This window comes from Pan troglodytes, chromosome 10, assembly GCF_028858775.2.
Source record: "Pan troglodytes isolate AG18354 chromosome 10, NHGRI_mPanTro3-v2.0_pri, whole genome shotgun sequence".
Classification (NCBI taxonomy): Eukaryota; Metazoa; Chordata; class Mammalia; order Primates; family Hominidae; genus Pan; species Pan troglodytes.
In genome coordinates, this window is record NC_072408.2 from 34,137,109 (window position 1) to 34,161,991 (window position 24,883).

Below are 24,883 nucleotides of genomic sequence, written 5' to 3' on the forward strand. Positions count from 1 at the left end.
GTGAAGAATAGAAGCAGAGAGATCAGATAGGAGTTCATTGTTGAAGTGAAGGTCAGCGTTGGGCAAGAATAGAGGTGTAAAAAAGCGGATGGATTTAATGAATATTTAAAATGATGGGATGACAGGTTGAAAATGGGAATGAGGGAAAGGGAGAAATCACAGGTGACTTATAAATTTTTGGCTAGGTTGGATGGTGGTGCAATGAAGAATGGGAGAGGGATCGTAGACAGGGTAGAAGGATGAAAATGCATCACTCTACTCAGGATATGTTAGGTTTGAGATGCCTGTTAGCTACCTAACTGGTGGTGCCAAATTCTCAATTGAATGTGCAGGTTTGGCACAGATAGGATATCAAGGCTGGAGAAAAATTTTGTGAATGAACAGTGAAGAGGTTGTATTAAAGACATGAGATCATCTGGGTCAAAATTGTAAACAGAGAAGGCTCTAACAGGGCCTGAGGTGCTGCAATAACCATCAGAGGTCAGCCGGAAGAGCAAATGCCAGCAAAACACCCTGACAGTGAGAGGCCAGTAAGGCAATAGGAGAGCCAAGATTGTGAGAGTATTCAATGCCTCACTCCCAGAAGAGAGGAAAGTGTTAAAAAATAAGGGTATGCTCAGCTGTGTTCATGTTACAGAGAGGCCAGGAAGAGGCAGACAGCAAAGTTAACTCTAGCACAGGAGATAGTTTCTATGATATTTTTAAATCTGAGCATTGATTGTATGCCATCTCCAGCTTTGAACTGGTTGGAAATATGGAAAGAAGTCACGTATTGACATCTTATTTTAAAGGTAGTGACAGTTGTTCATCTTTTAGATGTAAAGCTGTTACAGAGATAATATATATTTCCTTGGTTTTATAGTTTGGCTAGAATTCTTCAATTACATCATTTTGTAGACAGCCTCGGTGTAACAGGTTACCAAGAGGCTGGATTCCTATAGTACCATACCAGAAAGATACAGGTTTTTTTTTTTTTTTTTTTTTTAACATTCCTGCACCATGATTACATCAATAGATTTTAATAAAATAGTTTAACTGGCAGAGGTTCAGAGATGGAAGTGGTATCCACAGGTATAGCTAGCTAAGTCCTATAAAGTCATAAAACTGTGTTTGATAGAAGTTATACTGCTATTCTAGTCATGTGCAATGAATAAGAAAAATTTGATGCGTATGCATGAAAATATTCAAAGAAACAGAACCCATTCTTAGAAATTATATAATGACAGATCAGAGGCAGGATTTATATCTATTTGTATTGTAATAACCAGTAACTGGCATGGTATACAATCAAAAATTGCCTCCCGATGTTTTGTGAGACAGATAATTAATGTAACAAACCTGTGTGGAGCCAAATGTTTGATTAGCGTGGTGCCTTCTATTCAACTCCTATAGTACTTCTTCTGATCTTACCTGAAAAAAATAATTTTTACAGGCCAAGTACTAATGCTTTCTTCAAATGGCTTCTGGAGAAAATAAGTTTTTGTTCCAGATATTGTTTATGTTGTGTGTCTTTTTTTTGTTATAGAAGTACCATATATTTGTTTCATCACAGTTGGAAAGTAACAATATAATTTATAGAATGTTTTTCAACTACAAAGTTGAAGAATAGGATTAAAATTATTGTTAAAAAGTGAAATTGAGTTAAAACTTGGAAAGCAAATGAAGTTTGACATTAGAATAATTATTCTTAGAAAATATACAAAACACTATTGGGAAAAGATTATTAGTCAAGTGAACATATGTACAAATACATTTGCTAAAGATTGTTATAAAGACATATATTTGGTAAAGTTCATGGAAAAGTGTCTAGCTTCTTAAAAGAGATTCCAACATACCTGTAATAAAGTAGACCAAAACAGGTAATCACAGACACAGCTCAAAACTCCACATGGATTGGACAATTTAATGAAAAAAACTTGACATGATCTTGTTGATGGAAACAAAGAAATGATAATACTGTCTGCTTACTTGAAAAATTATTCACTGTTCAGAAATTAATAGATACCAATGAAAGTCATAGGTTAAAAACAAGCATCATTAAAAAACAAACATTAATCTTCAGCAACACTCAGGTAAATGCATAGTAAGGCCAAAAATGGATATCATTTTATACCCACTTGATATGGTTTGGCTATGTCCCCACCCAAATCTCATCTTGAATTGTAGTTCTCATAATCCCCACATGTCATGGGAGGGATCTGATGGAAGGTAATTGAATCATGGGAGTGGTTCTCCCATGCTGTTCTCATGATAGTGACTGAGATCTGATGGTTTTATATGGGGCCTTTCCCCCTTTGCTCAGCACTTCTCCTTCCTGCTGCCATTGGAGGAAGGACGTGTTTGCTTTCCCCTCCAGTATGTTTGCAAGTTGCCTGAGGCCTCTCCAGCCATGCTTAACTGTAAGTCAATTAAATCTCTTTCCTTTATAAATTACCCAGTCTTGGGTATGCCTTTATTAGCAGCATGATAATGGACTGATACACCACTAGAATGCCACAGAAATATAAGCTTTTCTACATCAAGTGTTGGCAATGTGTGGAGTAATGGAAACTTACACATTGTTGCTGGTGGGGATGTAAATTAGGATAATCACTTTGGAAAACTATTTAGGCTTATCTTGTAAACATAAACACATGCATTCTCTATGACCAATAATTTTTTCTCATGCATAAGTCCTAGAAAAACTCTTACACATGTGAACCAAGAGATATGTATAGGAATACTTCTAGTTGTATTGTTCACAATGGCAAAAACCTGGAAATATGCCAAATATCCCTTGACAAGAAATGGATGTGTATACTTTGTTATATTCGTACAATGGATTATACAACTGTGAAAATGAATGAAATACAACTGGATGCAACAACACAAACCCAGCTTCGAAATACAGTCTTCCCTTAGTATTCGAGGAGGATTGATTTTAGAATCTCCCACAGATGCTCAGGTGTCTGCTATAAAATGGCTGTAGTATTTGCCTATAACCTATGCAAATCATCTTGTGTACTATAAATCATCTCTAGATCACTTATAATACCTAATAGAATATGAACGCTACATAAATAGTTGTGATACTGTATTGTTTAGAGAATAATGACAAGCAAAAAAGTCTATACATTTTCAGTACAGGTGAAGTTTTTAATTTTTTGAATATTTTTGATCCACGGTTGGATGAATCCATGTGATATGGTTTGGCTCTGTGTCCCCACCCAAATCTCATCTTGAATTATAATTCCCATAATCCCTACATGTCAAGAAAGGCACCTGGTTAATGGTGATTGGATCATGGAGACAGATTCCCATGTTGTTCTCGTGATAGTGAGTGAATTCTCATGAGATCTGATGGTTTTATAAGTATTTGACAGTTTTTGTTTTCACCCTCTCTCCTCTCTCTTGCCTGCTGCCATGTAAGATGTGCCTGCTTCCCCTTCTGCCATGATAGTAAGTTTCCTGAGGCCTCCTCAGCCATGTGGAACTATAAGTCAATTAACCTTACTTTCTTTATAAATTTTACCCAGTCTCAGCCAGTTCTTTATATCAGGGTGAAAATGGACTAGTACAATAAATTGGTACCAAGAGTGGGGCACTGCTATAAAGATACTTGAAAATGTGGAAGTGACTTTGGAACTCTGTGTCCCCACAGAGTTGTCTGTCCCACACAGACAGAGGTTGGAACAGTTTGGGGGGCTCAGAAGAAGACAGGAAGATGTAGGAAAGATTGGAACTTCCTGGGGACTTGCTGAATGATTTTGACTAAAATGCTGATAATGGTATGGACAACGAAGTCCAGGCTAAGGTGGTCTCAGATGGAGATGAAGAATTTCTTGGGAACTGGAGTAAAGGTGACTCTTGCTATGCTTTAGCAAAGAGACTGGTGCCATTTTGCCCCTGCCCTAGAGATCTGTGGAACTTTGAACTTGAATGAGATGACCTCAAATTAGAACTTATGTTTAAAAGGGAAGCAGAGCATAAAACGTTTGGAAAAAGGGGAGCAGAGAGCATAAAACGTTTGGAAAAGTTGCAGCCTGATGATGTAATAGAAAAGAAAAACCCATTTTCTAGGGAGAAATTCAAGCCACCTACAGAAATTTACATAAGTAATGAGGAGCTGAATGTTAATCATCAAGTCAATGGGGAACATGACTCCAGGGCATGTCAGAGACCTTCCCTGCAGGCCCTCCCATCACTGGCCTGTAGGACTAGGAGGAAAAAATGGCTTCATGGGCAGGGCCCAGGGTCCCTCTGCTTTGTGCCTTGCATTCCAGCTATTTCAGTCTCAGCTGTGGCTAAAAGGGGCCAGGGTACCACTTGGAGTGTTGCTTCATGGGGTGGAAGCCCCAAGCCTTGGTGGCTTCCACATGATGTTAGTCCTGTGGGTTTACAGAAGTCAAGAATTGAGTTTTGGGAACCTCCGCATAGATTTCGGAGGATGTATGGAAATGCCTGGACGTCCAGGCAGATGTGTGCTGCAGGGGTGGAGCCCTCATGGAGAACCTCTGCTAGGGCAGTTCAGAAGGGAAATGTGGGGTTGGAGCCCCTACACAGAGTCCCCACTGGAGCACTGCCTAGTGGAGCTGTGAGAAGAGGGCCACTGTCCTCCAGAGCCCAGAATTATAGATCCACTGACAACCCACACCATGCATCTGGAAAAGATGCAGACACTCAACACCAGCTGTGAAAGCAGCTGGGGGTGGTGGTTGGGTGGGGCTGTACCCTGCAAAGCCATGGGGTCAGAACTGCCCAAGGCCATGGGAGCCCACCTCTTGCATCAGCGTGACCTGGATGTGAGACGTGGGTAGAAGAAGATTGTTTTGGAGCTTTAAGATGTGATGACTGTCCTGCTGGATTTTGGACTTGCTTGGGGCCTATAGCCCCTTGCTTTTGGACAATTTCTCCCATTTGGAATGAGAGCATTTATCCAATGCCTGCACCCCCATTGTATCTTGGAAGTAACTAACTTGCTTTTGATTTTACAGGCTTCTATGAGGAAGGGACTTGCCTTGTCTCAGATGAGACTTTTGACTTGGAGTTTTGGGTTAATGCTGAAATGAGTTAAGACTCTGGGAAACTGTTGGGAAAGCATGATAGGTTTTGAAATGAAAAAATATGTGAGACTTGGGAGAGGCCAGGGGCAGTATGATATGGTTTGGCTCTGTGTCCCTACCCAAATTTCATCTCAAATTGTAATCCCCATATTCCCCATGTGTCAAGGGAGGGACCAGGTGGGAGGTGATTGGATCATGGGGAAAGTTTACCCTATGCTGTTCTTGTGATAGTGAGTGAGTTCTCATGAGATCTGATGATTTTATAAGTGTTGGACAGTTCCTCCTTCACACTCATTCCTCTCTCTCTCACCTGCTGCCATGTAAGACATGCCTGCTTCCCCTTCTGCTATGATAGTAAGTTTCCTGAGGCTTCCCAAGCCATGCTGCACTGTGAGTCAATTAAACTTCTTCTTTTTTTTTTATAAATTACTCAGTCTTGGGCAGTTCTTTATAGCAGTGTGAAAATGGACTACTATATCATGGTTGCGGAACCTACAGATATATCCTGTATAATGTTGAGTGAAAAAAGCAAGTTTCAGGAAATTGCACATAGTATAATGTCATATTTATGAAGCTGAAACCAAACAAATTGAAATAATACATTAGTTAAGGATGTACAGTCAGCATCATTTTGTCTCAAGGGTTTGCACATCCACTCTACATGGGTCCTAAAATGAATCCCCTGCAGATAACAAGGGGTTTGTCTTTCAAGACCAATGGTAATGTTATTGTTATTAAATTGGTGATGGGTTTGGTAGGTAGTGGTTCATATTTATCTTATTATTTTGCTTTCTAAATATACCTATGTTACTTATTTTATATGTATCAAATAATATGGAAAAGTAATATTGCATGAAATCAGTCATTTTTGAGATCATCTGGACCCTCAATAGAGATACGATATTATCTAGATTATCATGTTATCAGATAACATTTATATCCCCGATTTGCTATTTGTATCACAAATAGCTTGATGGCAGGCAAAAGAAAGGAAACATCATAGATGATGCAAATAGTTACATCTGTTTTTAAAAATTTAGGTTCCAGGGTCTCTTAGAAATCAAAATATATATTTAGCATTTGGTTGACAATGTGACATGTTGTTCAGTGCCTGCTGAGCCCTCTTCTTTTTTCCTTTATTCAATTTTAGAAGTGTTGGCAAGATAAGAATAAAGTAAATCAAATAAATCATCTGCCAAAAGGCTCACATGTAAGGTACAGGCAAATAGTGCAGAACTACTGATTAAAACAAGCAGATTGAAATCCTTATAACCTAAAACTCTCTAAGCACAGAGAATGGCAAGGGAAGAGCTTCAAGCACTTGATGTGGCCTAGTAATATCAGGAACAATGATGTGAACATGAATCTAAGTGCTTGCCAAGTGCTGTGTATTTAACTGAAAAGATAATTGTATGCAATCTATGGAATCCCTGGGTGGATGAAAAGTGTGGAGTTTGGTAGATTATTAAATATTTCATAATGTTTTTTACATTCATGAAAGTGTAATATAATTAGATCTTGGCTTAATTTGTGCTTTTGACTGCCATTGCTAATTTTTTTCATTCCAGAATTTTATTAACTCTCAACCCCAGAGCCATTACTTTCCTTGTGAACCTCATACTTAGCTTTGGCTAAGTTTAATGCTTTAAATAAAATAAAGAAATGAAACAAAAATAAAGAACTGGCTTTCCATTGCCTCATCGATGAGCATAGATTTTAGGTACCATCCTGCTGACCCATCACCCTTTGGTAGTTGTATTCCTTTTCTCCCCTCCCTTTACATCCTCTCCTCCTCCCTTCCCTCTCATTTCTCTCTCTCATTCTCCTCTGTCTTCTCTCTCACTAATTGCTTGATGGATTTGTAGTTTCATGAAATCCTTATTTACGGGGCAATCTGTTTTTGGGGGTGCTAACTTCTGTATATAACCAAATATTTGAAGAGTTTGTATAATCTGTTTTCTGACACGTATCTTTAGGATACTAGATTACTGGTTGTATTTTACTTCTTACTAGGGTACCTAGGCATGGATGCCTTCATTTTTTCATTCACTCATTCATCCAGTAAACACATATATTGAGTACCTACTATTTAGCTGTGTGGCATGGACTCCTGTGATACGAAGATGAGAATGACATATTTCCAGCCTCTAAAACGTTCACTCTCTGAAGAGATTGCCCCAGTTTATGATTTACAGGTGTGAATTGCCAAACATCTGAACTGTTAAGGTCGTCTGAAGTAAGCATGGACGTTATTCTTGGGAACATGGGTCTTTGTGAACTGTTCTCTCCAACTCTTTACCACACTGTATTTGTGCTTGCTTTGGAAACTTTGAGTAAATCTCAGGTATCAGTTTTTAAACTTAGCCATAAGAGCCTGGAGTATCATTGAGTTAATACTTGGGAGAACTGTTTCACTTTTTTAGTGTGTGAGTCGGTAGATTAGGGGAGGGGTAGTGTATGCTTTATGGATGGTGAAAGGATGTAGAAGAAATAGGTTTTTCTTTAAGAAAAACCATGGAATTAAGACATTTGTCACCTACTTGTAGTTTTAGGAAGGGTAGCAGATTGTTTAAAATCTTGGCTGTCTCATTTTTCTCAACTGATATAAAACATATATTTATGATTCTATTTTTATTGTCTGACTACATTTCATAGCTTACTCTCCTCATAGTCCTTCTGGACATCCATACATCCATCCGTGCTTCTATCCATGCATGTTTATTGGCTCACTGCTAGGTACCAGACCCTGAAAGTACATAACGCCCTTGGCTTATGTAAAAATGGAATGGAACTTCAATTTTGCTCTGTCTGTGTTCTTTGGGTTCATATAGGGAAAATAATATAAATACTACTCAAAAACAATGAAGGTGGAAAATATAAATGGTAGTAAACATGCTGAGAAAGAGGCCTGTTTAGCCTGGACAGTGTAAATCGATACATAACCACACGATAGTTTGTTTAATAATCAGGAGTTTCTCTGCATCCATATTTTATCAGTTCTAAAAGCAGTATCAGTTTGACTTCAAATGCAGGATATGGCTAAGAGACAAATTCTTTTAAATATTCAAAACAATTTAAGATTGTTTTAGCTTTGAGCTTTGAGTTGAAAATTACAAGAACCATGTGGGCAATAATTATCCTTTAATAAACCAGGGAATTCTGTTTACCACACTATCACTCTTTTGTTAAGAAGAACATTAAGTATAATGGGATAATTGTGTTCATGTATGAATATCACCAGGACTTCAGGTTAAGTGACAGATGACTGCATGACACTGAGAGAAATGTTTTAAAGATACTATATCTATTTTTTAAAAATTGTCTTTACTGTTTGTCTTTGTGCTCCCCAAATGTAGCACTGTCTCTTTGCTGCTAATCTGCATTTATAACTGTATTAGTGAATACCTGATTTATATTTTGGAGTAGATCCAATGCAAATATCCACATTAATGCAACACGTGCAAAGGTCAAGAAGTCCAAAGGTTGGTTCCCACAGCAACTGACCTTTGTTTCTCTGGAGTTTGGCAGTATTAACTTTCACTTTGTATTAGCAAAACTTTTATATTTAATGATGTACGTTATGGCACAGTGAAGAGAAATGTTATTTAGGAATGTCTAATTTGTATTTAGAAAAACCTCAACTTTGGTGTTGTAACTATTTTATACTTCCCATATTCATGAAAAATAAAGGGTTCATATAGGGAAACTAAGATAAATACTATTCAAAAGCAGTGAAGGTGGAAAATATAAATGGTAGTAAACATGCTGAGAAAGAGGCCTGTTTAGCCTGGACAGTGTAAATCGATGCATAACCACATGATAGTTTGTTTAATAATCAGGAGTTTTTCTGCATCCATATTTTATCAGTTCTAAAAGCAGTATCAGTTTGACTTGGGTTCATATAGGGAAACTAAGATAAATACTATTCATAAACAGTGAAGGTGGAAAATATAAATGGTAGTAAACTAGGAATGTAAAAGAGAACATGAATAATTTTTTTCCTAAGTGATTATCTAACATTCATTTAGCTATCAAAATGTCTTGAAACAACTAATTTTGAATATGTCTATATTTGTTTATGTGAGTATATAATAGCAGGGTAATTTTGCACAAACTAAAACATAGAAAATATTTGATTATAAGTGGAATATTTTTATGTACGTGTATCTTTGGAGTTGTTTATTAAATTTGAAACCAACGGACTCATATTCACTATGTTCTTTCTGTTAAAATGGAAGAGTTGTCTCCACTGCTATTCAAAGCCAACCCATCCATCATGGTCTGGATCTTATTCCCTCTCATGAGCTTTCGTCCTGCCATTCTCCCCTCTCACTCCTGAATCTTCCACTTCACCCTCTCTACTAGATCATTTCCATTTCACACACACATCGTCCTGTATCTCCCCAGCCCTAGGTGCTCTCATAGCTGCTACCCAGTTTTTGTTCTCCCTTTCACAGCAAAGCTTATTGGAAGAGGTTTCTATATTCATTGTATTCACTTCTTTATCTCTTTATCTCACTCCAGAGGGTCTTCTGTTCCTCCTACTTTCCTCCCACTTCACTGTAGCTGCTGTTTTCAAGGTCACCAAGCCTTGCTTGCATGCTGCCAAGTGTAATGGTTACTTGTTTAAGCTCATCCTATTCAACCCCTAAGCCATAGTCAAAACTTTGGACTCGGTTGAGCATTTCTTTCTTGGGATACCTTCTTTCTGTTAGTCTCTGTGAAACCATATTCTTCTGACTGGCACCTCCTTCTCAGTCTTCTCTGCTGCCTCTTTTTTCCTCTGTTCCACCTTTAAAGTTAGGAGTGTTTTAGATCTTGGGTCTTCTCTATTTATAATCTCACTCAGAGTTATGATTGCCTAGATTGTTGGGAGATAAAAATATAGCATTTAAGTTAAATTTGAATTTCAGATTTTTTTTACTGCAAACATTTATATTTTATACATATACACATTTATTTATTTACTTATTCACTCTATAAACTATTAGGACATACTTTATTATTTAACAAGGTGGAGTCTCACTCTGTCACCTAGGCTGGAGTGCAGTGGCATGATCTTTTCTCACTGCAACCTCTGCTGCCTGGGTTCAAGTGATTCTCGTGCCTCAGCCTCCCAAGTAGCTGGGACTACAGGCATGTGCCACCATACCCAGGTAATACTGTTGTATTTTTAGTAGAGACAGAGTTTTTCCATGTTGGCCAGGCTGGTCTCAAACTCCTGACCTCAAGTGATCTGCCAGCCTCAGCCTCACAAAGTGCTGAGATGATAGGCATGAGCCACCATGCCCAGCCAGGACATACTTTAGTATAGGTATGTCCTATGCAATGTTTTGGACATACTTATATTAAATCATTGTTCACTGCTTTGGAAATTCAAACTTGACTGGATGTCTTATATTTTAGCTGGCACCCCTGCCCTGAGTGAGCTCATTTACATGCATGGTATTAAATGCTATCTATGTGCTCTAGAAGTTACTTCTCCCTAAGCTTCAGGTTTGTGTTCCCAACTTCCTACGTAATATCTTGAACATCTGTCTTCTCAAACTTAATATGTTCCAAAGACAATTAACTCATTTCCACTTTCTCTCCATCGTAGTAATGACACGAATATTCTTCTAGTTTTTTAAACCAAATATCTTGACTATGTCCTTGATTCCTGTCCTCTTTGCTACCCTCTCATCAAATCTCTGACCAAGTTCTAAGGTCTGTATATCCAAAGTATATCACACATATGTCTACTTTTCTTCCTCTCTACTGATAGCTTTGTAGGTCAGGCCATCAACATAACTTGCTTGGACTGTGGCCCGAGCATCCTAGATGTTCCCCCTACTTCTACTACATTTACCCCCTACAAGTCCATGCAGCAGCACTTTTTAATGTGATCTTTAAAAAACGTAAATCAGATCATTTCAATTGCCTGGTTGTTTCAAAGCCCTCTCCATTTTCCCTTTCCAGTGGCTTCCTACTGCACTTTGAATAAATCCCAGTTCTTTCTCATGGCCATCAGGCTTCTGTGGACTGACTTCTGCCAGGATCACTCTGCTGACTCATACATACTGCCCCTCCCACACTGCCTTCTCTCTATTTCACTATTTCTATTCCTTTTATTTTGCCCAGAATATGCTTATATGCTCCCCAACCTCCCTCCTCCTTCTCCTCCTCCTACTCTACCTTCTTTTTTCTTTTCTTTTCTTTTTTTGACAGAGTTTTTGCTCTTGTTGCCCAGGCTGGAGTGCAATGGCATGATCTCAGCTCACTGCAACCTCCGCCTCCCGGGTACAAGCGATTCTTCTGCCTCAGCCTCCCTAGTAGCTGGGATTACAGGCATGCACCACCACACCCATCTAATTTTTTGTATTTTTAGTAGAGGCAAGGTTTCTCCATGTTGGTCAGGCTGGTCTTGAACTCCTGACTTCAGGGGATCCGCCCACCTTGGCCTCCCAAATTGTTGGGATTACAGGCATGAGCCACTGCACCCAGCCCTTCTTTTTCTTCTGATTCTGATTCTTCTTTTGATTCTGCTGCTTCTGCTGCTGCTGCTTCTACTGCTTCTGCTTCTCCTGCTTCTGCTGCTTCTGCTTCTGCTGCTTCTTTTCTTCTTCCTCACAGCTGGTTTATTTGGCTGAATCTTTCTCACCATCCTATCTAATGTTTTAGCCCCCCAAACACTGATCAATACTTAAAATTGTCACATTGGTTTATTTAGGTATTCATTTATTTTCTCCCTTCTGGAACATAAATTACATGATGGAAGGACTATGTTACTTCTGTTAATTACTTTATTTACAGCTCCAGAAATAGAACACAGTAGGTACTCAAAACATATTACCTGACATTCGAATTGGTGATTTTCTGAAACAGATCTGTGCTACTATATAGCAAGAAAATTCCAGGATATAACCCCTTTTTGGATCAGAAAATAGATACAAAATGAAAATATTTCCACTGCCTTTTTTCTCCCACTGGCACTTACGCTATGATGTTGAGGAGGATGCATTGGTGGAAAAACAGCAATCAGCACCAAGGAAAACACTGAAAATGGTTTCATCTGCTGGAGGGAGGTGACTCTGTCCCTGGGGAGAAGTCTGGCATATTATAGCCAGTCAGGATCCTGCAATGGATTGTCTTTCAAAGTCAAAATTTAACCTGTCAAGAGGTAGAGAAAATGATTTGTAGTCTGAAGAGATGGCGGATTAATATTTCTGAAAAACTGTGTGCTAAACCCCCTATAGCTACTTATTTGTTCTACTATTAAGACCTCCCTCCCTCTGGTATAGGAAATGCTTTGCACAAAACAGCTCATTTGCTTTTTATATAGACATTTCCCTTGCCCCAAGATGGGGTTTCCCAGTGAGGTGTAACATTCATTAGCCCCTTTGGACAATGCAGCCTGCTGAAACAGACCTGTGTCTTTATCTCACAGCTGCATTTCAGAGTCAGAATGCACTGGGTGACTGGGGGAAGCTGTGATGTATGAAGCAGAAAGAAGATTGATTTTTCACAAGGTACCTTGTACCTGGAGTAATGAGAGTGGCAAATTACTTGCTCACTGAGCAGACATGACAGGAATGTCATAGAGTAAATTTATATTTATGCAAACACGGTGGGGTCACACAGGTGGGAATCCACAAAGTGACCTTATCTCTGGAAGATATCTCTTTAAATCACCAGTTTGCACTGGGAAGCCTACACTCAGCAAAGGCAGCAAAGGCTGCCTAAAAACCAAATCTTCTAATGAATAATGTAATGCTCATGGTACAGTAAGAAATAGGATAAATTGTGGTGCCATTTTAAAATGAGAGTCTTCAACTCACAGGCTATTTTTTGTGTCCATCTTGGATTTTGTGGCAGTGGAACATAAAATATCTACTTTAATAGAGTAAAAGAAATGGAGTGATTTATCCTAGTCATTGTGGGCCTTTAGAACCTCTCATTTGGTAATAGAAAAAGTCAGTGGTTGATGGGGAAGTGGATAATTTTTCTATGTGTAGGCAGTCCAATGCATAGAGAACACACAAGTGTCTCAGAACATTTGGGGCAGACAAAACAATTTAAAAAGTCTCTATATGACAGAAGGATATGGCAGTAGTATTCGGCAAAAACATTTCAAGATTCCCAACATAGCGGTTGGCGCAATTCACTTTAAAAAGCACTGCTGATGCTTTTAGCTGTAAACTATTAAAAGAATATTAAAATAATAATTTTGTTCTATTAATGAATTTAAAAGTTTGCTGATTTTAGCAAGTAGTCTTGGATTTAGAACAATTCTTTCCTGCTTGATATCCATTTGTTGATTATTCATCACTCATTTTTTGAGAACCTAGTTTGTGTCTGGAACTACATTAAATGCAAGGTATAGAACAAAGAAACCAGCCAGCTTGTCAGGGAGCTCATTCCTAGTAAGCCAGATTGTAAGGTAAAATACATCTAGAGAAAATGAACCCTGTTAAATCTAGTGGTGCAGACCGAGCCATAGGGAACAATGCAGAACAGATTCTAAGAGAGGTGTTATTTGCCCATGTTTGTCCCTTTTGATCTTTTCCTTTAGAATCTTGACTGCAATACTCAATAGGGTCAGCTTAGTCTAGATATCCATAAAAAACAATGGTGACGTTCTTTAACTTGGTTCCTTATGAGACAACAGAAAGTACATAATGCTTTCTGTGTGTCATGGACCTTCCTAAGTGCATCATGTGTGTTAGCTAAATCAATAATCATGTTACTTCTATTGGGTAGAGTCCAGCATTATGTCCACTCTGTAGATGGGAGATGAATGGAGAAGGAGTTGTGGTAACTTTCCTAAGGTCACTCAGATAGTTAGCAATCAAGGCCAGCCCATTGCTGCTGGAGACACAGTCTCCAACCACTCCAGGGGAGTTTAGCCTCCAATAGAGAGGGGTAGCATTAGAAAAGCTTTTGTTGAAAATAACTGAGTCCACCTTTTGGAATAAGAAATAGGCTCTGAAATTTACCATGAAATAAACTAATATATGTTTATACTAGAGCAGAACTCAGGTATTCATTTCTGGGACCTTTTCACTAAGAATCTGGCAATTACCACATGTCAGTCCACTCTGAAATTCTCTTCCTTTACATTGTTTTGATCCTCCTTTGTGTTCACACCTTTTTGCCTCCTACCTGTACATGTTGGATTGTTGCATCCTTGCTTGGGGACCCTAATTTTTATTCAAAAAGTATTTTTATCTACTTGATCTTTTAAGCGCACCCTCTCACTGAATTTTTCAAAGAGTACATGCTTTTAAAGCTTTGCAAAATGTGAGTTGTTATCCTTGGAAACTTGTTATCCTTGTTTTGCCCACTTTCTGTGTTTGTAGGAGAATGTGGCTGTGATTGCTTCCTTCTGGTCTCAGTGTTTTGTGTTTTTCTCCATGTGGTCTCTTCTTTAAGGTACAGTTAAGATTTGAATTTACTTTCAGTGGGAAGGGTCCTGAGTATGACTAGAGCTAATGAGTTTCCCCCTTTGCCAGAAACATGGATCCTCCTGGCTCTAATCACTTAGGGACATTCTGGTTTCATCATAGCATCTTCCTGACCATTGTGTAGGCTACACTTATAAAAGCAATTAGCAGCATGATTTGTAGTCCTTTGGGTATATACCCAGTAATGGGATGGCTGGGTCAAATGGTATTTCTAGTTCTAGATCCCTGAGGAATCGCCACATTGACTTCCACAATGGTTGAACTAGTTTACAGTCCCACCAACAGTGTAAAAGTGTTCCTGTTTCTCCACATCCTCTCCAGCACCTGTTGTTTCCTGGCTTTTTAATGATTGCCATTCTAACTGGTGTGAGATGGTATCTCATTGTGGTTTTGATTTGCATTTCTCTGATGGCCAGTGATGGTGAGCATTTTTTCATGTGTTTTTTGGCTGCATAAATGTCTTCTTTTGAGAAGTGTCTGTTCATGTCCTTCTATAAAGATACATGCACACGTATGTTTATTGCAGCATTATTCACAATAGCAAAGACTTGGAACCAACCCAAATGTCCAACAACGATAGACTGGATTAAGAAAATGTGGCACATATACACCATGGAATACTATGCAGCCATAAAAAATGATGAGTTCATGTCCTTTGTAGGGACATGGATGAAATTGGAAATCATCATTCTCAGTAAACTATCGCAAGAACAAAAAACCAAACACCGCATATTCTCACTCATAGGTGGGAATTGAACAATGAGATCACATGGACACAGGAATGGGAACATCACACTCTGGGGACTGTTGTGGGGTGGGGGGAGGGGGGAGGGATAGCATTGGGAGATATACCTAATGCTAGATGATGAGTTAGTGGGTGCAGTACACCAGCATGGCACATGTATACGTATGTAACTAACCTGCACAATGTGCACATGTACCCTAAAACTTAAAGTATAATAATAAAAAAAAAAGCAATTAGCTCACACTTGTGTTTTCCATATGTCAGGCATGATTCTAAGGGCTTTATCTGTCTTAACTAATTTTGTAATAAGGCTAACCCTACTAGGTAGGAAGCAATATTTTCTACATTTAACAGATAAAAAACTTCTATGTAGGTAATAAGCTGTCAAGTAGACGTAGTACTCCAGACTTCCCTGCCAGTTACTAATGTATTGGAGTCAAATTCAGCTTGTCCTGGGGAGGGGCAGAGAAGTCTTCTTGAAAGAATTAACAGTGAATTTCAATATGGGACTGATTTCCCTACTTGGTCTTCTCTGTGATTCTTATTATTTTTTAGATATGGCAGCCTGCCTAGTTAATCCACATCTACTAGTTGAGCATTTATTATGAGCAGGTCCTGCTCTAAGCACTTTATATATTTTAACACATTTCATCCTCAAAGCCTTTTGAGAAAGCATTATGATTTTCCTCATTTCATAGTTGAATAAATTGAGGCACTCGTTAATTTTGCCCAATGGCCCAAAGTTGGTAAATGTCAAAGCTGGGGTTTGAGTCCAGGAAGTCTGGTTCCCAAGTTTCCCACTATTCAGTACTATCATTACATCGTCAATTATAAGTTGGTTATAATTATAGCTGAATTATGCCAATAGCCCACCAATTCATGAACCATACTATTTCATCCTTAAGTGCCTGTAAGAGGTAACAGTATAAGACAACAAAAGTCAAAAACCAATCCTTTTGTTAATGTACATCCTTTCAATTAGACTGTAAGCCCTTAGTGATCAACTCCAGCAAGTGGACACAGATGTGGACCACTGGGACCCACACGAGAACTTGCCACTCTGCGGACCCAGTGCTGGAATCAGGCCTAACTTGTATTCTGAGGATCCATTCTGGTAGGCAAAGCGTGACGTTTAGGGATAAGGCAAAAGCAATACAGCCCAGAGTATTCTTATGGAGGGCAGGAGGGATACAAGTGGGAAATCAGTGTGAAGAAACGTTGTCTGGAGGTAGCAAAGAGCAGGACTAAGTTTCAGGAGCAGCATTCCATGGGGCAGTGGCAGTGGGGGCAGGGGGGTGGTAGCAAGAACAAAGTGAGGTCTTTTACAGGTACCCAAGAAAAGGAGTCAGGCCTGGGAAAATGGTAGAAGCTCAATTTCCAGAACTGGGGCAACACATTAGAGCCAGACTGACCAATGTGATGTAACTCCCATGGTAATGGGTCAGGTCTCCTTAAATTTTTTATTCTGAATTTTAGGTATGAACCTAATGCCAAGAGGGAGGTCTGAGCCTAAAAGAGGAGAAGAAAGCTCTGGCTTTGGTAAAAATGCTTTCTTCTGTGCAAAGGGAGGCCTTACCCAAAGCATAGCCTATTAACCAATTATTTGACATAACTATGGGGGTTATTTCCAGAATTGAGTGCGTGCCATTGATTGTACACTCTATTTTCCTTTCTGATTGGTTCTTGTGATGGAGTGAAGATAGTACCCTTAGACATGCTGTCTAATGTGCACAGGAATAAAAAACCTGGAGGGAGAAGAGAATCATTTTTTCTCCTATTCCATCTTTCTTGGAGGATCTATCATAGTATTCGCTTTAATCAGAAAGTGGAATGAAGCCTGTTCAGACATGATGTAACACCGACACTCACGTCACTGGCATGAATGGAGGAAAAGAGCAATGCTTATAAGTTCTAATAGCAGAGAACTTCAAATTATTTCTATTTACCATTGGGGACAATTATGTAGTTTTCCAGCATACCATTGCCTTCTGAATTATATTTTAATCCAGTGATCAGTTTTCATTCTTCACACAGAAAGAGTTAGTCCAGAATCAGGCAAACAGCAAAGGTGAACTGAGGTGGAGGACACATGCTCCCCAGATGGTCCACAAATTGGATAGTATCCCAAAGTAGATTAAAACTTAATTGTATTATCATCTACATTTGATGTTTGTACAGTGTGGTGTCAGCAGATGGTGTCAAGGGTTCTGTGAACTTGATTATTTTTATACAATTCTCAGTATGGAAGGTGTAGGACTATGTTAGATAAATGAAAAAGGAACGAAGCTGCCCTGCACCCTGGCACTATGTCATTCTTCTCCCTTTGTGCAAAAGAGCAACTATTGTGAATGCCGAGAACTCCTTCTCTACTCTTTTATCTGACGCATAGCATGCCCACTAGTATTGCTGTAGGATGATATGCTAGAAGGAACAAGAGATTTGTAATCAGAGGACCTGGATATGGGTCTTAAAGCTGTCCCTTTTGGGTGTGCTCTGACTGAGCAAGTCACTTCATCCCTCTGAGCCTCAGTTTTCTTATTTTTATAATACAGGGAAAAACATCTTACTCACTGTATTGAATTATGACTGTGAAAATATTTCATCCATTTGAAAGAGGTTTGTAAAAATAACAAACTATAAATTTAGATGCTTCCTACAGTAGAAACAAAGAAGTTTATTTAGCAAGTATTGTCTTACTTCAGTTAAGAAATTTGGCTGAATTTTAATAATGGAATGGAGTGAAAAACTCATAAAAGAAGGCAGGCTTCCACATTTGAAATGCTTTTGTTTTTCTTATTTTATTTAGCTTAGATATTAATTATCTTTTAGCTTCTTTTTTCTTTTTCTCTCCCTCAAATTATTCTTCATTCTCTTATTGTAACCCTCCGCATCATAGTACAAACATATTGCATAGTAGTTTTAAGACACAGTGCAAATTGGTAGCCTAGAGAACATATTTTTGTCATGCTTTCTTTTGTATTTATATGGAGTACCACAGTGATTCATAAATGTATAGTGAAGTCTTTCTGAAACAAATTATAAACTCTGTAGTTTATTGATACAAATCTTTCCATTTAGCATCTCTAGTTTTTAAGATAGCTTGATTAACGATAAATTCTGAGAAATGCAATGCACCTAATATTGAGAGAGGCATTCACCGGTGTCCTACTAAAAAATAATGACTACAAATAATCATCAAAGAGTTTCTTTCTATTTATGTTAACTGGAAATGGTAGTGGTGTCATATGAGCTACTGTCAAATATATTACCCAAAGAGCTTGTTGATTGGCTTTCTTTGGAGATGTTTGATCATCAAATGATGCAAAGGGTTTGTATAGATTTTACATGTTTAGGCTGATGTCCTTTGCAGTCCCCCAGTACCTCACTGGTACCTACTACATTAAGGGAAAACACTTCCATGTGGCCGTCAGCATTCTAAATATTCTGGGTCAGCGCCATCGTTTCAAGCTTACCTCTTATTCCTCCACTTAATACACTTTAGCGTGGAGCCAAATGAGATTACTTGCCATTCATACTCTTTGCATGTTCTGAATTCCGTGTCTTTCCCCAGCCTGCTCTTTTGGCTTGACATTACTTTCTTCATATCTCTCTATATTAAAATCTTACCAATATGTTAAGGTTTAGTTCAACTATTTCCTACTTCAGATCAGGGTTCAACATTTATTGAGGACCTACTTAGTGTAAGAAATAGTGAGAGTACTTCACATATGTTATCTAATGCAACAATCAAAACTGTGGAGTAACTGGTATTCAGAAAAATCTGTTCATTCAGTCATGAGTTTTTCCAACTCAAGGATTTGAGAAGGTCAGAATATTGGTAGTTTTCTATTTTTTTATTTCATAGATAGAAAAACTGAGTTAAAGTAATTTGCTTCAGTTCATAGAACCAGATTTGGGTGAATACATCATTAGACTCAAACTTAGAGTTTTGACTGCTGGTCTGGTGCTTTGCATTATTGGTCAAAATTTCATGAAGGCACCTTTTGACTCCTGAAATTTGGTATCTCTTTCTAAGCCACTATAATCCCTTCTTCAATATTCATACATCATTCTCTTACTTACATGAGCTCACAAATCTTTTATTCCTTTATTACAAGTCCTTTGAAGGAAGCAAGAAACTGGGGCTTGCTGACCTATCCCTTATAGTGTCCACTGTGGGGCCTTGCATAAAATAAGAACTTCGTAATAGCTATTTTGGATGAATATACCATGTTTCCACAAATCAAACTTTGAGTAAGCAGACGCATTTTCCTTATGTTTGCATGATTGCAAGTGTGTCTGTGGTGACTAATAATTACTATATTCCAATGACACATGTGTAGTAAATAATGCCTTTACTCTGTGGTTTCAGGCTAAGTGCCTCTTTGAATTTAATTAAGATAATGCCATTATATTCTTTTCTTTATGAAAATTAATGAAAAACAATACATTATCACAAACTTGTAATCTACTTACTAGCTGAAAGATGAATTTTTTTTGTTTACTATGTTATCATCAAACCCCAAATTAAAAATTTACAACTGTAATCAGATTATGGGCTCCATGTGTGCAGGCAGGGACCTTGTCATTTTCACAGCTATATTGCCAGTGTTTAAAGTAACAGTAGATGTTTAATAACGTGTGTTAAATGATCAGTTAGGTTGTAGTTTCCTTGGAGGATGAACCTTTGGCTTTGCAGATAATATATTTTTAAGATTAAAACTTGAGAGACACTTTTTTAATCCTTGCAACAACCTTGTGAGGTAGTTAAGGCAAGTCATATTACCTTTATTGTACAAAATGATCAACTGAGGCTCAGAGGAATTAAATGATTCCAGAAATCATCTACCTAAACAGGTGACCAAGTCTTGAATCCAAGTATTCTTACTCCAAATCCTGCATTCTTTCTGTGTTATGTAGTAGGTAGAATATATAAATATAGCATAGAGTATTCACAAGGAAATTAAGTGAGGCGGTTTTTAAGGTGCTTTCTGGAAAGTTATATGTAATAAATTGGAGTGAATTTGACATTTGAAAGATGATACCAAGAAAGAAGCAATGGTACTGATCTTGGTGAAAGAGTCTGAATTTGAGCCAGTTCTGAATTGTCTTTTAAGCCTTACAGTAACAGAAAAACTAAGCACAGCCATTTTATTCTCCTTTTACCTCCATTTCTCAGCTTATCTGAACCGTAAGCTATTTAAGTCTTCAGAATTTTACCAAAGTCTTCTAAATATCCTTTTGTACTCTATTTCCCCCCCAATCAACTGAGAAAACCAGCTGACTTCTTTGGTATTTTTATACCTTGTGCTTTATTGTTTTCCTCCAGTGTTTTTCTCCCGACGCCAAAGTGCAGATGCTGTGATTGCTACTTCTAGCTCAAGACATCTGTTTTTCAGTAGGTCCTTTTCTTTCTTTCATTCCCAATTATAATCTTTATGTGCCACTGTTAAAGTATAGAGTAGAAACATCAGATCCTGTCCTTACAAGAATAAATACTCTGTTTTTAGCCTGTGTTTTAGCCTCTGGATTCTCCCATGGAAGGCAGTTTTTAAGTTGGATTAGTACATTAAACATCTTCAAATCTAAGGACTTTAAAGCACTCTTATAAGCACAGTTATTTCATATAATGGCACTCATTTGAAGTCCATAAGTCTAGGCAAAATTTTCAATGTGGGTAAATAAGAAGCACAGAGAAGATAACCAAGATTTTTTTTTGTATTCATATGTTCTCTTCTTGCTTTTTTTTTTTCTGATTCAAGTCAGAGTTTACACAGTCCAGAGTAGAAAGTGCTACCTACTCAGAAATAAGATGGCTTCGAACTGAAGCCACACCCTGGTTGCCCACAGGCTGTATTTGACATGCAGAATGTTCTTTAAAATGAGATTAATTGACAACATTTAAAAATGATGAATTTCAGATATGATTCTGGATTTCTGGCTCCTGAAGGGAAAAGGGAGGGTGGGGGTGGTATGAGGCTCTCCTTCCCATGTGTCCTCAATGGGCTGAAGCAGAAAGTTTCCTGGAGGTGAATTGGACAGTGAGATGATTGAGCCCTCACTTCACTGACTGGGCTGTATGGCTCCTACCAGCCCCATCATATATTTGTAGTCAGTTTTTCTGTAGGCTGCATACAATGTCTTGGCCAATGATGAACTGTCCATACAATAGTGGTCCCATAAGATTTAATATGCTATTTTTACTGCACCTTTTCTGTGTAATTAGATATGCTCAGATACACAAGTACCATTGTGTTACAGTTGCCTACAGGTTTGTGACCTAGGAGCAATAGATTATCCCAAATAGCCTAGGTGTGTAGTAGGCTGTACCATATGGGTTTGTGTCAGTACACTCTATGAGGTTCACACATTAAAATTGCCCAATGATGCATTTCTCAGAATGTATCCTGATTACTGAGCAATGCATAACTGTATATATAATATTATATTGGCAAATAATCAGCTAAATTTATTTCTAGCCATGTGTAATTCCTCTCTTGTTTAGCATTTAAAACAAACCCATGGCCAAGGCATCTTTTTTCATAGGCCCAGAAAAAAAAAATTTAGTAGGAATTATTTTAACATATTCTATTTTATGTTATGGAAATATGACATTAGAATTGTTTTCGTTATCAAACTCTTTTTTCTTTTTGACAGTTGGCAGAGCTAGCTGAGGGTTTATTTTGGAAAAAAAAAATGAATTGTTTTGTAGCTGGAGGTATGGGGAAGGGGGGGTCCCCCGGCAGTAAACTCCCCCAACGGGTGGGCTGAGGGCTAGGGCTGAGTCTCAGGTGGGTCTCCTGTTCCCTGTGCTCCCCTGCACAGCGGCCTCTCTCATGGGCTCTGGGGCAACTGCAGGGGGGAGTAGGGTGGGAGGGGCTGCCATGGCAGTTCACTCAGGCAGGACGTCAGAGGACTCAGACACCAGCTTCCCATCGCGGGTCTCGATCTTCACAACCACAGCCCTGGTGGAGCTGGTGTGGGTGAAGTAGCTGGAGCCTGCAACAGAGCCAAAGCTAGAGCTCAGGCCATAGCTGAGGAGGGGGGCTTGTGAGGCCCCCATAGGCCGAGCTCAGCCCTCCTGCGTAGCCACTGGTGGTCTTTGAGTAGATACTCATGTTCTGCATCCTAGACTCTTGCCAGCTCTCTTCACCCTCCAGCAGCTTCTTGTAGGTGGCAGTCTGCGTGTATACCAGGGCCACCTTGACATTCATCAGCTCCTGGTATACACGCAGCTGCTGTGCCATGTCCTGCTTGGCCCACTGCAGGGCAGCCTCCAGCTCCAACAGCTTGGTGTTGGCATCCTTAATGGCCAGCTCCCTGCGCTTCTCGGCATCTGTGATGGTGGCCCCCAGGGAAGCCCTCTGGCCTTTGAGGCCCTTGATCTCAGCCTGGAGCCAGCTGACATTCTGGTTCATCTCGGAGATGTCAGTCTTTGTACACCGCAGGTTATCCCCGTGCTTCCTGGCCAGCATCTGCAGCTCCTCATACTTGATCTGGTACATGCTGTCAGCCTTAGCCCAGCTGCGGTTGGCGATCTCCTTATACTGGGCCTTGACCTCAGTGATGATGTTGTCCATGTCCAGAGAGTGGCTGCTGTCCATGGACAGCACCACAGATGTGTCCGAGATCAGGGACTGCAGCTCCCAGATCTCCTCTTCATGCAGCTGCCTGAGGAAGTTGATCTCATCAGTCAGCCCTTCCAGGTGAGACTCCAGCTCTACCTTGTTCTTGTAGGCTTCATCCACATCCTTCTCGATGAGGACAAATTCATTCTCCATCTCTGTATGCTTATTGATCTCATCATGGTACTTGTTCTTGAAGTCTTCCACCAGCTCCTGCATGTTGCCAAGCTCTGCCTCCAGCTTCAGCTTCTCCTGGCCCAGAGTCTCCAGCTGCCACCTAAGGTTGTTGATGTCGCTCTGGAACATGTTGTCCATGTTGCTCTGAGCCATCTTCTGCTGCTGCAGGAGGCTCCACTTGGCCTCCAGCATCTTGTTCTGCTGCTCCAGGAACCGTACCTTGTCGATGAAGGAGGCAAACTTGTTTTGAATGTCTTGATCTGCTCCTTCTCCTGGATGTGCAGGGCCTGGCCTGGATGTTGGGGTCCACCTCCAGGTTAAGGGGGCTTAGCAGGCTCTGGTTGACCATGACAGCAGTGATCCCTCCCATACCGCTGGCCCCACCAAAGCCTCTGCCCAGGCCACCCTGGAAGCTGCTGCTGCCCACTCGGGAGAAGCTTGAGGAGCTGATGGGGGCACTGGGCCCACTCGTGTAGGAAGCAGCTGCTGAAGGCCCGGGGGCCAGAGGTGGATACCTTGTAGGACTTCTGGATCACCTTGATGGACATGGTGGAGGCAGGAGTGGAAGCAGGTGGGCCCCAACCAGGCGGAGATTCGAGAAGGAGTGGAGAAGCTGCTGCTTCTTCATTATCAGACTTTTAATGGAAAGAACTTTGGGCCTGAAGCTGGAAGAATTTTTTAAACATTTTTTTGAGACAGGGTCTTGGCTCTGTTGCCCAGGCTGGAGTGTAGTGGTGCCATCACGTTTCCCTGCAGCCTCCAACTTCTGTCCTTATGTGATCCTCATGCTTCAGCCTTCCAAAGCGTTGAGCCACAGCATGAACCACTGTGCCTGGTGGATAACTGGTTTTGAGTTCTGGCTGTGCTAATTACTAACTTTGACTTTGAACAAGTCACTTACCTTCTTTAAGCCTGCTCCCTCGTCTCTGCAAGAGGGGTGATTCCATCTGCCAGCTTCATGATCATGTGAACCAAGGATGATCACAGATGTAAAAGTTCTTAGTATACCATATGGCACTATGCAAAAGTAAGATACTTTGTGGGGAAATAGAACTATACTGTATGGTTTGTCAAGGAGCTTAGCTTCTATTTACAGATACAAGACTTACATATAATATAAACAACAATTGAAAGTATTCTACTGCCTACAAGAGGTAGAGACATTAAATGTTATTGGGCATAAGAAAATGCGTGTGATCATGCAGAGCAACCAAGCTCAAAATTAAAAGGACATATGTAGTGTTTCTTCCATCTATTTATTTATTCAACAAATATTTATTCTGTACACACTCTGTGATAAGAAACATAAATGCTGAAAATAAAGTAGTGAAATAGAAGGCATAGGTTTGTGCTGTTATAGTAGATTGTATTCTAGTAGGGGAAGAGAGAGACAATAAACAAGTAAGCAAATAGGTTAATACTATTTCAAATACTGTTCAGTGCCACGAAGAAAATAAATGTAGGTTATATGGTAGAGCCAATGAGCAGAGCTGTTTCCATTATGACTCTTGCCATTTTATCTGTTTTTCTTCATTTTTATTGTTGTAAAATAGACATAACATAAAGTTTACCATTGTAGCCATTTTTTTGTACAATTCAGCGGCATTAAGTACATTCACAATGTTGTACATTACCACTTATCTATTCCAGAACTCTTTTAAAAGTCATCCTGTACAAAAACTCCATATTCATTAAATAGTAACTTTCCATTTCTCCCTCCCTTCAGCTCCTGGTAATCTCTATTCTACTTTCTGTCTCAATGAATTTGACTATTCTAAGTATCTCTCATATAAGTAGAACCACACAATATTTGTACTTTTGTGTCTGGCTTATTTCACTTAACATGTTTCC

General features: G+C 39.4%; 1 protein-coding gene and 1 pseudogene across 17 annotated transcripts in view; one reads left to right on the forward strand and one right to left on the reverse strand.

Moving 5' to 3' along the window:
* TAFA2 (TAFA chemokine like family member 2) overlaps nt 1–24,883 on the forward strand; it is a 541,094-nt gene that overhangs the window by 351,445 nt on the left and 164,766 nt on the right. The window lies entirely within an intron of this gene.
* On the reverse strand, nt 22,123–23,623 carry LOC104001505 (keratin, type II cytoskeletal 8-like; annotated as a pseudogene).